The 15,765-nt window shown below is 32.2% G+C and overlaps 1 pseudogene; it reads right to left on the bottom strand.

The window, feature by feature from the left end:
- LOC139846929 (LEAF RUST 10 DISEASE-RESISTANCE LOCUS RECEPTOR-LIKE PROTEIN KINASE-like 2.4) overlaps positions 1-15,415 on the bottom strand; it is a 38,742-nt pseudogene extending 23,327 nt beyond the window's left edge.
- Between the last annotated feature and the right edge of the window lie 350 nt (positions 15,416-15,765).

Raw genomic sequence — 15,765 nt, 5'->3', positions numbered from 1 at the left:
AACATTCTTAGATCATGTTAAATATGTATATATACATATATATACACAAACGTATAATTATCATATATTGTATAGTTCGTGATATCATCGGTCAAACTAGACGGTCAAACGTTGTGTAAAACTCTTTTCGAAAACATAAGTCTCAACAATTTGGATTGCTTATCATGTTGGTAAGGTTTAATTTATGTAAATATTAATCTTATGAGTATAGAACGATCGAAAAAGTGCGGGTCAACTTTAGGGTTTTTGCTTATCGTGTCGGAACCATATAGAGATTAGAGTTTAAATTTGGTCGGAAATTTCCGGGTCGTTACATGAATTGTCTTAGGTTTCGATGCTGTAACGTTTGCCTTGACCTTTTTGGGCAAACCATCTTTGTACATTTCAATCTTCCGTTCCTCGGTTGGAACCAATTCAGGACATAGTAAAACTAATTCCATGAATCGCTGATTGTAGTTGGTGATTTCAGTACCAACAACCTTCAGACTTCGTAATTCATCTTCCAACTTCCTAACCTCGTTCCTTGGACAATACTCGTTGATTAACATTGTTTTGAATTCTTCCCATGGAGTATCATAAGCTACATCTCCTCCTACAGCCTTCACATAATTTTTCCACCACGTGAGTGCACTGTCTTGTAAAGTGCACGATGCATACTTGGTCATGTCCTTTTCAACACAACCACTGATTTTAAACACAGTCTCCATCTTTTCTATCCACCGGGTTAAACCGATCGGTCCTTCCGTTCCACTGAATGATGAGGGCTTGCAAGCTTGAAAAGTTTTGTAGGTGCATCCTACACGAGGATTTGGGTTAACTGCAGCAGCTCTTGCAGCCTCGACCCATAACATTCTGTTGTTCACTCGCTGGTTGATGAATTCCTCGACTTCTTGTTCCGTCATTCGATTCAATCGCGCCATATTCTTCTATAAGAATGAAAAGAAAATAATTATTCACATGGAATATTATAGATGTAGTGTGTATTTATAGTACATTATAGCTTGTTAATAATATGAACCAGGTATTATTATAAAAGCTTTTTCTTCTTATTAGCATTTTATAATTATATCTAGGGTAGTACCTACCCGTTAATGTTCATACTTAATAGCTTAGTACAGAACCAATTACTACAATCTAAATAATACCTAACCATGGAAAATTATTGCATTTCATACTTCACTATTTTACATATGCTTATCTTACATCGAACATTAAGCAAACCACACTAATAATATTATACAAAACATTATATGATCCCATGGTTTAATACGGCAGTGCATCGTTTGGTCTATTTTCTAGGACGTTTAGGTTCAAGGAATCGCCTAACGCTTATCCTAGCTGTCTGCCTATATTTTGGCTGTGGGGCTGAAGAACTGGATGCCGGGATAGAAAGAATAGGAATAGCGGGAATAGGGGTGGTAGTGTTTAGCGGAGTTGGTGCCACATCATCCTCACTAAACTCGGGATTTGAATTTTCTAATTCATTAGCTTTTCGTTTCTTTCCTAGTTCGAACTTGTCTTTCGTAATTTCCTGTATTTCTTCCTCGGGTTCACTTTCCTCCTCGGGTTCACTTTCTTCCTCGGGTTCACTTTCCGGTTTCTCTATAGTTGGTTCATCCGGAATTTGTGAGTCTGCCCCAAAGATATCATTTTCGTCATCGGATAGGTTAATGACTGGAACACCATCTGAAGATTCTGATTCGGAGTCGCTGAATGTGATAACAAGTTTTGAGCCCGACATCTATCACACAACAACTAACCCATTAGTACTACATAGTATTTACATATAAATTTTAACCAACAATGATAAGCAATGGTTTTTAAATCAAACCCGGTCAAAGTCCAGACTTACTAATGTATCCTAACGACTTATCAGTTAGACACACTAATGCAAACCTGGTTCGCTAAGACCACCGCTCTGATACCACATGTCATAACCCGTCCTTAACCATAAGAACAAGTTAGATAACGTATGATTTCATTGCGAGGTATTGACCTCTATATGCGACATTTTTAAAAGAACAACTGCATTTATTTTACATTACAAACCATAACTCTTATGATAATACAAGCTTTAGACAATATAAAGATGATTATCGTTTAGCGATAATCTTAGACTTACAAACTTTACATGTGATGATAACAATACGATTTCTAGCATATTTTACATTACAACTCCTCGGATATGCAGTTTTGTTTTTGACACAAATATGCATACACAAGATCTTGCTTAAATTCAACATGTTGCAGCGGAAGCTTTTAGTTATCACCTGAGAATAGACATGTTTAAAACGTCAACATAAAGTTGGTGAGATATAGGTTTAATGCCGGCAGCGATATAAATATAGACCACAAGATTTCATATGTAAACATTTTAATAAAAATATTCTAAGTGGTTGAGCACTTGATAACCATACTTAACATTTAATCACGTCGCATATTCCCTTTATTATGAAATCTTACTACACCGTACCAAGTGTAGTCATGAAACGAAGTACTGTGCAACCGTTGAATACTGGTCGTCCAGTCCGGTTGGGGTTGTCAGGCCCGATAGATCTATCAACAGGATTCGCGTTTACAATACCGCTGTAAATAATAGTTACCAAGCTACAGGGAAGTATGCCAGTGGTACAACTCAACGTAGAATATATTTTTCAGTTACTTGTGTCCATAACGTAAAACATAAAATACATGTATTCTCATCCCGAAATATTTAGAGTTTAAAAGTGGGACTATATACTCACTTTTATCTTGAAGATATGTAATTTCGACTTGGTCTCCGATTGATATCACGAACCTATCCATATATAATATATCAATACCTTTTCTTTTTAAACAATCGTCACATATATATACTTATAATACTTTTAATACTTTTAATAATAATTCCTTAGTCCGTAGTTAGCAGTCCGATGTTAGTAATTCAATTTTAATGGTTCATATTTAGGTGTTTAATAAATAAATAAAACCCCCATCGAAATAAATAAAACCCCATCGTATTCGTATTGGTCGGGATTAATCTTGACCCACGGTACCGGTGTTGTCAAATGACGTGTTGCGTACAATCATGAGATCTTATGATTAATCTTCTCGTATTGTTTACGGGTGATCCTGAAATATATAAAATTAAATTATGAGTACATATATATAAAATATCATGTTATTTTAGAAAGATGTGATTTATTTAATTTTTCTCCAATTATTTTCGTGGCTAAACTAGTTTTGGATATCCGATTTTGTTTTGGTCATAGTTTATTCGTTACAACTCCGTTTTCGTTGGTTCAACTTGCCACTTCCTTGGATCGAGTCCCTATTTAAGAATATGAACTGTAAATACCTTAGTTTGTATTCGAAATCACAGGTCATAGGTCAAACTTTGGTGAAACTTATGAAGTTGATCATTTTCCATCATGTAAACAACCTTAAATGATTATTTTTCTAAAAATACTTATACTTTGAGTTAAATCATGAAATTTTTATGTGTTAACATATTCATAAGAAATATCATTTTTCCAGAATATAAACCTCCAATTCAAAGTTCAAGATGGTTTTTAATTATCCAACCCAAAACAGCCCCCGGTTGCATTCCGACGTCGTAAATTCAGTTTTTAAGGTGTTCTTTGAAAAACCAAGTTATACCTTGTTAAATTAGCATATATTTATGATATATTACAGGTTTTGAAGTATTTTAAAAGTTAAGTTAGAAGGATCTATTTAGTTTGCAAACAAGTTTGAAAACATTCAAACTATGTTCTTGTTGTTAAAATTTTATACCATAAAATAAGATAGCTATATATATATGAATCGAATAAGGTTATGAACAAAGTTACTACCTCAAGTTACTTGGACAAGATTGCTATAAAAGAGAAGTAAAAACCTAGAACCAAAAGAGTGATGGAATTGGATAAAAGATTGGAAGTAAGCTTGTGTTCTTGGAAGGATTCTTGAAGTGTTTTTGTAAGGGTTTTCTTATGATGATTAAGTGATGTTTTTGGAACTAGATCTTCATGGTTGTGAGCTGAGATGGTTAAGGGGTTTAAGGCTCATGAAAGTGTGTGTGTTTAGCTAGAAAATGGAAGTGAAAATGAATCAAAATGGAGTACTCCTTGCCCTTTAAAAAAACGTGAATGGGGGGAGACAAAGACAAGTTTTCCTTTTGTTATTTTGTATGACATTCAATGCTAGCATCCAATTTCTAATTACCTTATACATAAGGCATGAACAAGGGCTGGTTGGTGGCGATTTGATGTGTATATACCAATAGTAAATACGTATAGAAGCTAGGTATGATACGGGTACATATACCCTAGATATACGTATAGAAATCTTGTGAAAACGGAACGAGAATTCAAATATAGCTATCTTTTGTGAATATACTTATATTGTTTTATGTATTTAAGTCCTTAAAAGTGATTAAATACATTACATATACGATATATGTATAAATATTATAGGTCATAAGTATTTATGTCAAATAACGTTACGTATGGTTATCGTTTTGAAAACTTAAGTTAGTAGTTTCAAAATATACTTATAACTTATTGTTATTAATACAAAATGAGGTATTAAAACATCCTTAGATCATGTTAAATATGTATATATACATATATATACACAAACGTATAATTATCATATGTTATATAGTTCGTGATATCATCGGTCAAACTAGACGGTCAAACGTTGTGTAAAAACTCATTTCAAAAACGTAAATCTCAACAATTTGGATTGCTTATCATGTTGGTAAGGTTTAATTTATTTAAATATTAATCTTATAAGTATAGAACGATCGAAAAAGTGCGGGTCATTACAGCATCGCACACCTCAACATCACAATCTGTACCTCGAACATCAACGTTATACGCACCATAGATACCAAGGAATACCAACAACAACAAACGATGAAGTATTGATTCATAACTTCATCAAAGAAATATTCTGCAGAGAATATGTAGCTTCTAAAAGTTTTAGAGATTATATATTCTAGTCCTAGTCAAAAACCAGATGAGATTAATATTATGTTAACTCATTAAATCCATGATTACATCTAAAGAAAATATATATGTAGGTATATTTTCATAAAGATTGTAATTAAGAAAATTCTTTTGTATAAACTGTTAATGGTGAGAATATTTTAACGGGTAGGTAATACCCGAGAGATATATAAATTCACAATTAACATGTTACATTTTTCAATTCTGATTCAACCAATCATCAACTACTTTCATAACGAGAAACATTCTTTCATAGAAATCAAAACAACCATACTCATTCAAAATCAATTACATATTCTGATTTTAACATATCAGAATCCAAGTCGAGATATACCCGATATCATCACTTTTAGATCCCTACATCTTTCAAAGCTATACTTTCATTTCAAAACTGTGCTAGAACATCATATGTATATTAACGATTACAATATGTGTTCAAACCGTCCGAAATTTCTGAAAAACACTTCAAACAATGAACCATCGAGATGATGATCCAACCACATGTTACTCACAGTTATGCACCTGAAAAACTCTCAAAACCAAAGTCATAGTTTAACACGTAATCGTGTCAGACCATTTGGCATTTATTAGCAAAAATAACTTTTCAAACCCTTTTCAACATAGACAGTTTTGTCACAGCTCCAACAAATCAACTTCAATTATTCATTCGAATAAGCCTTATTATAACTTTGATATATAAGTTCGCAATTAATATGTTACACTGTACATTCTTCAACTTTGATTCAAAAATTATTAACAATGCTCACAACGATATACAATCGTTTTCATACAAATTCGATTACATATTGACGGATTAGAATTCAAGTCATAACTCTAAACTGGTGACATCATTCTTAGATCTCGATATCTTTCAAAGCTATATTTTGACTTCATAACTGTGCAAGATCCTTTAGCGTTGTTTTTACCGAAAATAATCTTGCAATCCTTTTCAAAGTATCCAGTTTTATCACACTTTCAACCAACTTCGACTTTTCATATTAGCCTTATTGTGACTTTGATATATACGTTCTTGTTACTGGGAAACCTTTCATGTTCCACCACATTAGCAGTAAATTTACTAACAACTCCATTGATCTTTGACCTTTCGAAAAATCATAATATTCAATGAAACCCTATCATGTACTCATCCACATCTTGTAACAATAATTGCCATATCAACTACCGGGAATTAGCAATCAGTATTTCGAATATCGCAGCAATTCTACATCATCAGTTATATATATACATATAATGTCTATCTTCTAGACTTACATACTTCGAATGTGAAGTTTCTGAAAAACATCCCAAACTATGAACTAGTTCTCTGAAATTGAAACAATGCTGATGAAGCAGCAAAAACTGTAAACGACCTTAACAGTTAAAAGTTTAATGATAAAGAATAGTATGGTGGTAAAGCTGAGAAAAAGAGAAGGTTTGGAACTGGAAAACGGATTGAGCAAAGTATGAAGGAGGCTGTGGATAAATCACAAAGACTGAACCTGACTTCAAAGAATCCAAATGATTCAGTGTCTGCTGAAACCATTAGTAAGAACCTTACTTCTTATTCTAAACCTTCACAGACAGATTTTCCGCATCATCCTCTGATATTAGAAATTCTAAGATATCATCGTATCTTCCATTATAAATATCCTCCATATTTCTGAAGATATTTTTTTATAACCATTCTTATCTGAAATTATTCATCTCTTCGCTCTATCTGTGTTACATCATAAAAGAAACTATTTTAGTTTCTAAAATCTGAAAAATTCGAAAAATAGATGTTTTGAAGTAATGTTGGGAATTGAAGCATGGGTTAGTATAATATAATGACACTTGATCAACGTGATTATATTACAGTAAGTCATGCTGAGTTTCTAGTGGAACGTGATAAAGGTTCACAGATCACACCCTCATCATGAACTATGTTACATAACTCTTTCATTCTATTTAACCTCTAAACATATCAAGAAAATATTTTTCTTGATGATTCGGTTTTTTCGAGGTATTCTGGTAATTTGACAAGTCAGATTGTGCCATTACCGTTTCTTTCTTATAATATTAATTATGTTCATTTCAAAATCCATACCTACGAATTCTGGACCATTATTCGCTTGACTTAAAGTCGGGAAGAGAAAACGAAAGCATGAAGCTCCGAAATATAAAGGAGAATATAAGCCCGATAACAACCCCGAAATTACAAACCGTGTATATCAATGCGTATAGCAATATAAAGACACGGGAGAATGAAAAACACTATAACTCTAAGGTAATAGTAGAAGAAAATAACTTCCTCTGGTGGCAGATGAAAAAGAAGAATGAAGGATACGATAGCCAGGAAAATATCAAGAATCAGAACTGGATTAAGCATTTTCACAATCTATTGGGATGTATGAAATAAGAAAGAAGATTATAGGAGTAGTGAAAATAAATGAAACGGAAGAGGTCAATTTATAGCGAAATATCAGACATAGCAATCGAGGCAGATTGCGCATTTAATCAAAAAAAAATCTTAATTTCCGTAAATTCCGAAGAATCAAATCTTATTTAGATTAAGAAGATTTTCTATTCTTTAAATTCCGAAAATCAATCGTTACTACGTCAAGAGATAAGATGCATCTCTATTCTTCATTTCACTCTTTTACGATAACTTCCATCATACGCTTCGAGTAATTGGATTGTTTTATCCATATTATTCAACGATGATAGAAATTCTATTTATCAACTCATATTCATCATGAAACATTTTTATTGTTAGCCATGACGACCTCACTCAAATTTCGGGAAGAAATTTCTTTAACGGGGAGGTACTGTGATGACCCGGAAAATTTTGACTTATTTAAACCAATTCTCTATATGATTTAATATTTTCGACATGATAAGCAATGAATTTTGAAACTTTTGAAAATGATTTTTTTTATATATAACGGTTGACCACCCTGTTTGTCCAACGATTCACGAACGTCATAACATGTATTATATACATATTTTAATAAATATAAGAGTTTTCGATATATATGGAATCATGCGAATAATATTTATATACGAAATGATTAAAAATTTACTATTAAACGATGCTATTTCAAATTAAAATTTTTTTAATTGAAGTCACTTTATTTTTATGATATAATTTTTGTATTTTTTTTAAGAAACAAAGTTAAATTAATAATGTACAATTTGTAAAGCACAACGTACAACGTGTAGCTTAAATAGTTGAATTTAAATTAATTCATTTACTATTCACATGAAAACGACATGATAGAAATTATTAATTATAAGTTACATAGAATACCCCTGAAGTATTTAATAAATACGACTTTTTAAAATTTTAAATTCAATTTACGATTATAATATATGTCGACGAGGTACACGATAAAACATTGCGAGCTGTAAAACCAATCCATTCAATCGCATGGGAATTGGTCATGGGAGCCATGCGATCGCATGGTGACAGATCCCAGCAAACATCTATAAATTTCGACGATTTTTGTTCATTTGTAGCACAATTACTCCCTCTGTTATATTATTATTATTATTATTATTATTATTATTATTATTATTATTATTATTATTATTATTATTATTATTAAGATTAATATTATTATTAATCTTATCTTATTATTATTAGTATTATTAATAATTAGTATTATACATAAAATACTACGACGAGGTTATGAGCGTGTCACTTTCAAAAATGGGTTTTCGAGCGGGATAGAGCTAAGGAAAATATGGGTTATTACTAAGGAGGTTATGGGTATTGTTCAAGGGTTTTGTTTGCAAGTCAAAACTAGTGTTTATCATCTCCGTTACGTCTACGTACTTTCCTACAATATTGAATCTCAATATTGATATGTAAGTACTTATATTTTATCTTTTACATAATAATTGTGTATCCATGTCTAGTGCTCGAGTATATATATATATTTATACATGCTTGTATGCTAAATTTCGTCGCTAAACAGTTTATAATGAATCACGAATTAAATACATATATTACTGGTAAAAGGTATATGATATACATGTTTTTGGAAAGCTAGCGAAAAATCAATAACTTTTCATTTAGATATCGAATAGTTTCGATGAACGGATTAAAAGATATAAGCAACTGAATTATGATTGACGTTAATTGAAATTGCTTTTGAATCTACAATTAAGATTTAAACAACTTGTTTACGAGATTGATAAAATAGATTTTTAAATATTACCAACCGAGTAAATGAATCCTTATATAAGGCACGTCTCGTTTTGTTGAACTAAAGTCAGAATGACTTTTTGAAATGACTTTTGATAAACTTTTGTATGTCGATCTCGAGCATTAGGGTTGTGATACACTATGACCAGACCTAGCTTGATAGACATTTATTGACCAACATATGTTCTCTAGGTTGAGATCTACGATTATTTGATATTCCGGGTTTCGGTCACATTAAGATGAACAACTTTATGTGCTGCTAAGGTGAGTTTCATTTGCTCCCTTTTTAATTGCTTTTGCAATCTATATTTTTGGGCTGAGAATACATGCACTTTATTTTAAACGCAATGGATACAAGTACATACTAAATTCTACACCGAGTTTGAACCGAAAATCCCTTAGCTTTGGTAACTAGTAACTGCCAGTTATAAGAACTGGTGGGCGCGAGTAGTAGTATATGGATCCATAGGGCTTGACATCCCCGTCTGTTCCAGGTATAGAAACCCTAGCCTGAACTATTAAACAGACGTATGCTATTTGAGTTTAGTACACGTTGGTTTACGTGTATTGTACATGTTGGTTGCATGTATGTTAAAATAGGGGTACTTATTATATAGACGTTAAAGTTTAGTTACCAGGGTGCTCAATCTTGTAGAATATTTTGATAAACGTTTCTGGATGAAACAACTGATATCTTGTGATCCATCTTTATATACAGATTATGCGAAACATACAAACTATGAACTCACCAACCTTTGTGTTGACACTTGTTAGCATGTTTATTCTCAGGTTCCCTAGAAGTCTTCCGCTGTTTGCTATTATGATATACAAGCTATGTGCATGGAGTCTTACATGGCATATTTTTCAAGAAAACGTTGCATTCACCAATTCATCACCATGTACCTTATTTTGACTGCATTGTCAACGAAAGTACTATTGTAAACTATTATATACGGTGATTGTCTATATGTAGAAATCATCAGATGTCGAAAACCTTTGATTTAAATATACATTTATGGTGTGCCTTTTCAAAAGAATGCAATATTTACAAAACGTATCATATAGAGGTCAAATACCTCGCAATGAAATCAATGAATGACGTATTCGTCCATATGGATTTGGAGCGATCGTCACATCATTCAACCTCAAGAAATCTTTCTTACTTATAGTAAGATATCTTTCTAATACAAGGTAATAATCATATTCAAACTTTGATTCAATTTCTATAACTATAACAATCTTATTTCGAGTGGAAATCTTACTTGAACTTGTTTTCGTGTCATGATTCTGCTTCAAGAACTTTCAAGCCATCCAAGGATCCTTTGAAGCTAGATCCATTTGTCTCTTTTCCAGTAGGTTTATCCACAAAACTTGAGGTAGTAATGATGTTCATAAAATCATTCGATTCATACATATAAAGCTATCTTATTCGAAGGTTTAAACTTGAAATCACTAGAACATAGTTTAGTTAATTCTAAATTTGTTCGCAAATAAAAGTTAATCCTTCTAACTTGACTTTTAAAATCAACTAAACACATGTTCTACATCTATATGATATGCTAACTTAATGATTTAAATCCTGGAAACACGAAAAACACCGTAAAACCGGACATACGCCGTCGTAGTAACACCGCGGGCTGTTTTGGGTTTGATACTTAAAAAAACTATGATAAACTTTGATTTAAAAGTTGTTATTCAGGGAAAATGATTTTTCTTTTGAACATGAAACTATATCCAAAAATCATGGTTAAACTCAAAGTGGAAGTATGTTTTTCAAAATGGTCATCAAGACGTCGTTCTTTCGACTGAAATGACTACCTCTTACAAAAACTACTTGTAACTTGTATTTCCGACTAGAAACCTATACTATTTCTGTTTAGATTCATAAAATAGAGTTCAATATGAAACCATAGAAATTTGATTCACTCAAAACGGATTTAAAACGAAGAAGTTATGGGTAAAACAAGATTGGATGTTTTTTGATTGTTGTAGCTACGGGAAATATTGTAACAATTCTATACAAATCATATCCTAGCTAACTTATATTGTATTATACATGTATTCTAATATATTATGTAATCTTGAGATACCATAGACACGTATGCAAATGTTTTGACATATCATATCGACCCATGTATATATATTATTTGGAACAACCATAGACACTCTATATGCAGTAATGTTGGAGTTAGCTATACAGGGTTGAGGTTGATTCCAAAAATATATATACTTTGAGTTGTGATCTAGCCTGAGACGTGTATACACTGGGTCGTGGATTGATTCAAGATAATATATATCGATTTATTTATGTACATCTAATTATGGACAACTAGTTGTAGGTTGCTAACGAGGACAGCTGACTTAATAAACTTAAAACATTAAAACGTATTAAAAATATTGTAAATATATTTTGAACATACTTTGATATATATGTACATATTTGTTATAGGTTCGTGAATCGACCAGTGGCCAAGTCTTACTTCCCGACGAAGTAAAAATATGTGAAAGTGAGTTATAGTCCCACTTTTAAAATCTTATATTTTGGGATGAGAATACATGCAGTTTTATAAATGTTTTACGAAATAGACACAAGTAATTGAAACTACATTATATGGGTGAATGATCGAAGCCGAATATGCCCCTTTTGCTTGGTAACCTAAGAATTAGTAAACCGATCTACTAATTGACGCGAATCCTAAAGATAGATCTATTGGGCCTAACGAACCCCATCCAAAGTACCGGATGCTTTAGTACTTCGAATTTGTTTGTATCATGTCCGAAGGATTTCCCGGAATGATAGGGGATATTCTTATATGCATCTTGTTAATGTCGGTTACCAGGTGTTCACCATATGAATGATTTTTATCTCTATGTATGGGATGTATACTGAAATATGTAATCTTGTGGTCTATTATTATGATTTGATAATATATAGGTTAAACCTATAACTCACCAACATTTTTGTTGACGTTTTAAGCATGTTTATTCTCAGGTGATTATTAAGAGCTTCCGCTGTTGCATACTAAAATAAGGACAAGATTTGGAGTCCATGCTTATATGATATTATGTAAAAACTGCATTCAAGAAACTTATTTTTTGATGTAATATATTCTCATTGTAAACCATTATGTAATGGTCGTGTGTAAACGGTATATTTCAGATTATCATTATTTGATAATCTACGTAATGCTTTTTAAACCTTTATCGATAAAATAAAGGTTATGATTGTTTTAAAAATGAATGCAGTCTTTGAAAAACGTCTCATATAGAGGTCAAAACCTCGCGACGAAATCAATTAATATGGAACGTTTATAATCAATATGAACGGGACATTTCATAAGTCACTCGTTGAGGTAAAATATTCTCTTTTTATACGAAAATGGGTTTCGTTTAAACCCCTCCAGATTAAGAAGATAACTAGAAAGAGCATGATGCAAGAACTAGTACAAAAAAAATATAATCACTTCAGGTACAGTTTCCTACATGTATGTGTACGCATTTAATAAGACATATGATTGAAGAGGGATATTACCTAGAATTAGTGTCAGTTTTTTATGGAGTTTTTCTTGTATATGGGGTTTTTCTTTTATGTGGGGTATTTCTGCAGGGTGCAAGCAAACACCAAAGATTAATTAGATTAGACATCATATCTGTTATGCCCAGATTAGGACTATAAAGGAAGAAAAGAAGAATGCAAAAGGAAGAAAACAAGCCATAAAAACCTTTTTTGATATATAAACACTCAAAATCACCGTTATCAGTTGAATGACATCGATTGCCTTGCTTGTGACAGTCGTCGCAAGCAGTTGACAAAGGAAAGGAAACACGGAATTTAAAAGAGAGAAGAGAGAATATGTTGGTATCATTAATAATTGGTGATTCTTTGCGTTGCCATTCCTCTTCGTACTACTTGACATTCACGCGGGAGATCATTCGGAATTATTGTATTATTGAAGGGAATGTTATAGTAGAAATTGTGATCTCTGCATCCTTGTACAAGGAAATCAAACACTTATAGAAAGCACACTCACGTTACCATTGTTAATGAATCAAGATACATAAGCTTTTATTTATTGTCTGATTCTATTCTATAAATACCTTTAGAAAAATTCATGATACATCGATGTGGGAGGATGAAGAGAACACTTGTTAAAATATTTATTTAATTAATTTTTTGTTAAAATATAGTTTAGGTCCTCCAGTTTACTACTTGAACATCTAGGCCCTATAAAGTATAAAGTATATATCAAACAATAATGAGAAACATCGTGAATTGTAAAGACTTAATTACACAAATTGTCACTGTGGTTTGTCAAATTATACAAGTTCAATCACTATGGTTTTATTTTTGCAAAAATAGTCATTGTGGTTTCAAAATATTACATATTTAGTCACTCACTTTAACAGACATTAGTTTATTCCGTTTAAACTGATCATGTGCTGGTCACATGATTGCTAATTTCGTGAATTCCTTTGCACATGAGGGTATATTTGTCTTGTCATTATCTTCCTACCTACTTTATAATTTTTTTACTCTTTTTTCTTCTTCACCTGATTACTTCTCGGTGACACAATACCATCAGTCCTTGTTTTGATCCACCTCAATTTAACATTTAATTTTTTCTTCAAGGAAATTGAAATACCTAATTTACAAACTAACAAGAACCCAAAATTAAAATTCGGGAACAAGTTAACAAGAACCCAGATTTTCTTATAATATAAACTATCGCGGTTGTGTTGGTTGTGTATAGGTGATAGAGCAGTTTCGGAGGACCCGACATCATCATACTCGGTCCAGATCTGGAATAAAAAAGGTCACGTATTTTAGTCGACTTCAACAGGTTCGCTGAAATTTCTTAATCGTGTGAAATAAGGTATTCTGGAACCTGCAAAATGAAAACCCACTCGAAATACGTCAGCGACGGAGATGAGTTACCAGATCTGGGTTTCAAATTTTAGAATCGTTAGCAGATCTGCGTGTAGAAATAAAGTAACGCGTGGTTGACGGTTGTGGAGGTTCGATTTTGTTTTAATTCGTTAACCATTGATTTATGAGGATCGTTGATGAATAGCGCAAGTTAGTTTGGATATGGTGGTTACCATCAATTTCTGGCGATGAATTGATGAAGGTGTTTGATCATTGATGAAGGTGAGACTGACGAAGAATTAGTTTTATCATTGATGGTGTAACAACCAAATGGGTTTGTGTATGTGAAATTGTCTGATTGTAATTGTAATATTTGAAGGTGTTTCATACAAGTGGGTGTATGTATGATACAGGTGAAGTATAACAAGGAGAAAAGAAAGCTAAGAAAATAAAAATATATATATAAATGATTAAGTAAAATGACAAAAATACCCTCACGTGTTAGACATGTGAGGTAACTTAACTGCATAAGTTGACGCCCATTAGACGGAGTGACTAAACGTGCAAGATATGTAAACTACAGTGACTATCTTTGCAATAAAAAAAGTTTAGTGACTAAACCTGCAAGATTTGACAAATCACAGTGACCATTTTGTTAATTAAGTCAATTGTAAATTACAATTCCAAATGTATTTTTAGTTTGTATGGAATGGAATAATTCAGTTTGCAAATTTCTTGACTTTACTTTTCAATTTTCTTGTATCTTCTTATTAATAGACATAAAACGTCTAGCTTTATTAGATATTAAAATTCATAAATAGTGTCGATTGGCTTTTTAAGAAAATATTTAGGGCCTACTTTCTTATTTCGATCGGGGCACCACTAATCTCAGGACCGGCCCTGAGCTATTGTAATTTGGTTTGCCAAAATAAGTAGTACTTTTAAAATAAGTGTTTTTTGTGTATTTGAAGATATTGATGAAAAATTGTATTGAATATGTAAACAGAATTGGGTATGGCGAAGTAATATTATCCATGAGCGCATCGCAGCTTTCAACTTTCAGAAGCTTTTCAAATGTTTTGTTTCCAATCACGATGGAAGAATTAGAATCAAGCTTGTATAAAATTTCATATTGCTGTGTTCCAGATTGAAAAGTTGTAACTGTCTTATTGCAGTTGACCTTGATCAACCCACATGACGTATCATCAGACCCATTGTAAAAAGGGTAGTTAAAAGGGGACAAATTTGGGCAATTGAAACTTTCGGGGCAGGTTGGGGTAGCTGAGTGAAGGATAGGCAGACAAGAGAGAGTGAAAAATAAGATACTTGTCATCATTTTCAAGTATATTATTTTCTAGCTCAATATGTTTTCAACACGAATTTTTTTATGCTAAAACTCTTAAGTTTGCACCATCTTTTATGCTAAAAGCATTGAAATTTCAACTAGTTTCTGTACATTTTCCACGTTGACCAACACTATCAAGACTCTTGACTAACCCATTCGATTTAACCCCTTTCAAACGCATTAAAGACCCACTTTGAAAGTTTCATGTGGTTCCCATTCTTACCCGTTTAATACGTCTCAACTTAATTGGCATCATTTACCACCATTTGTTTTAATTTCTTATATCATCATACTAGAAACAAATAGACTTAAGAACAGTACTATGTACTAGTAGCTTACTATAAACGTTTGCACTAACGTACGAAGTTTTAGA

This window comes from Rutidosis leptorrhynchoides, chromosome 5 (assembly GCF_046630445.1).
Source record: "Rutidosis leptorrhynchoides isolate AG116_Rl617_1_P2 chromosome 5, CSIRO_AGI_Rlap_v1, whole genome shotgun sequence".
Lineage (NCBI taxonomy): Eukaryota > Viridiplantae > Streptophyta > Magnoliopsida > Asterales > Asteraceae > Rutidosis > Rutidosis leptorrhynchoides.
The sequence above is the reverse complement of the archived record's forward strand: the minus strand, read 5'-3'. Positions and strand labels throughout refer to the sequence as shown.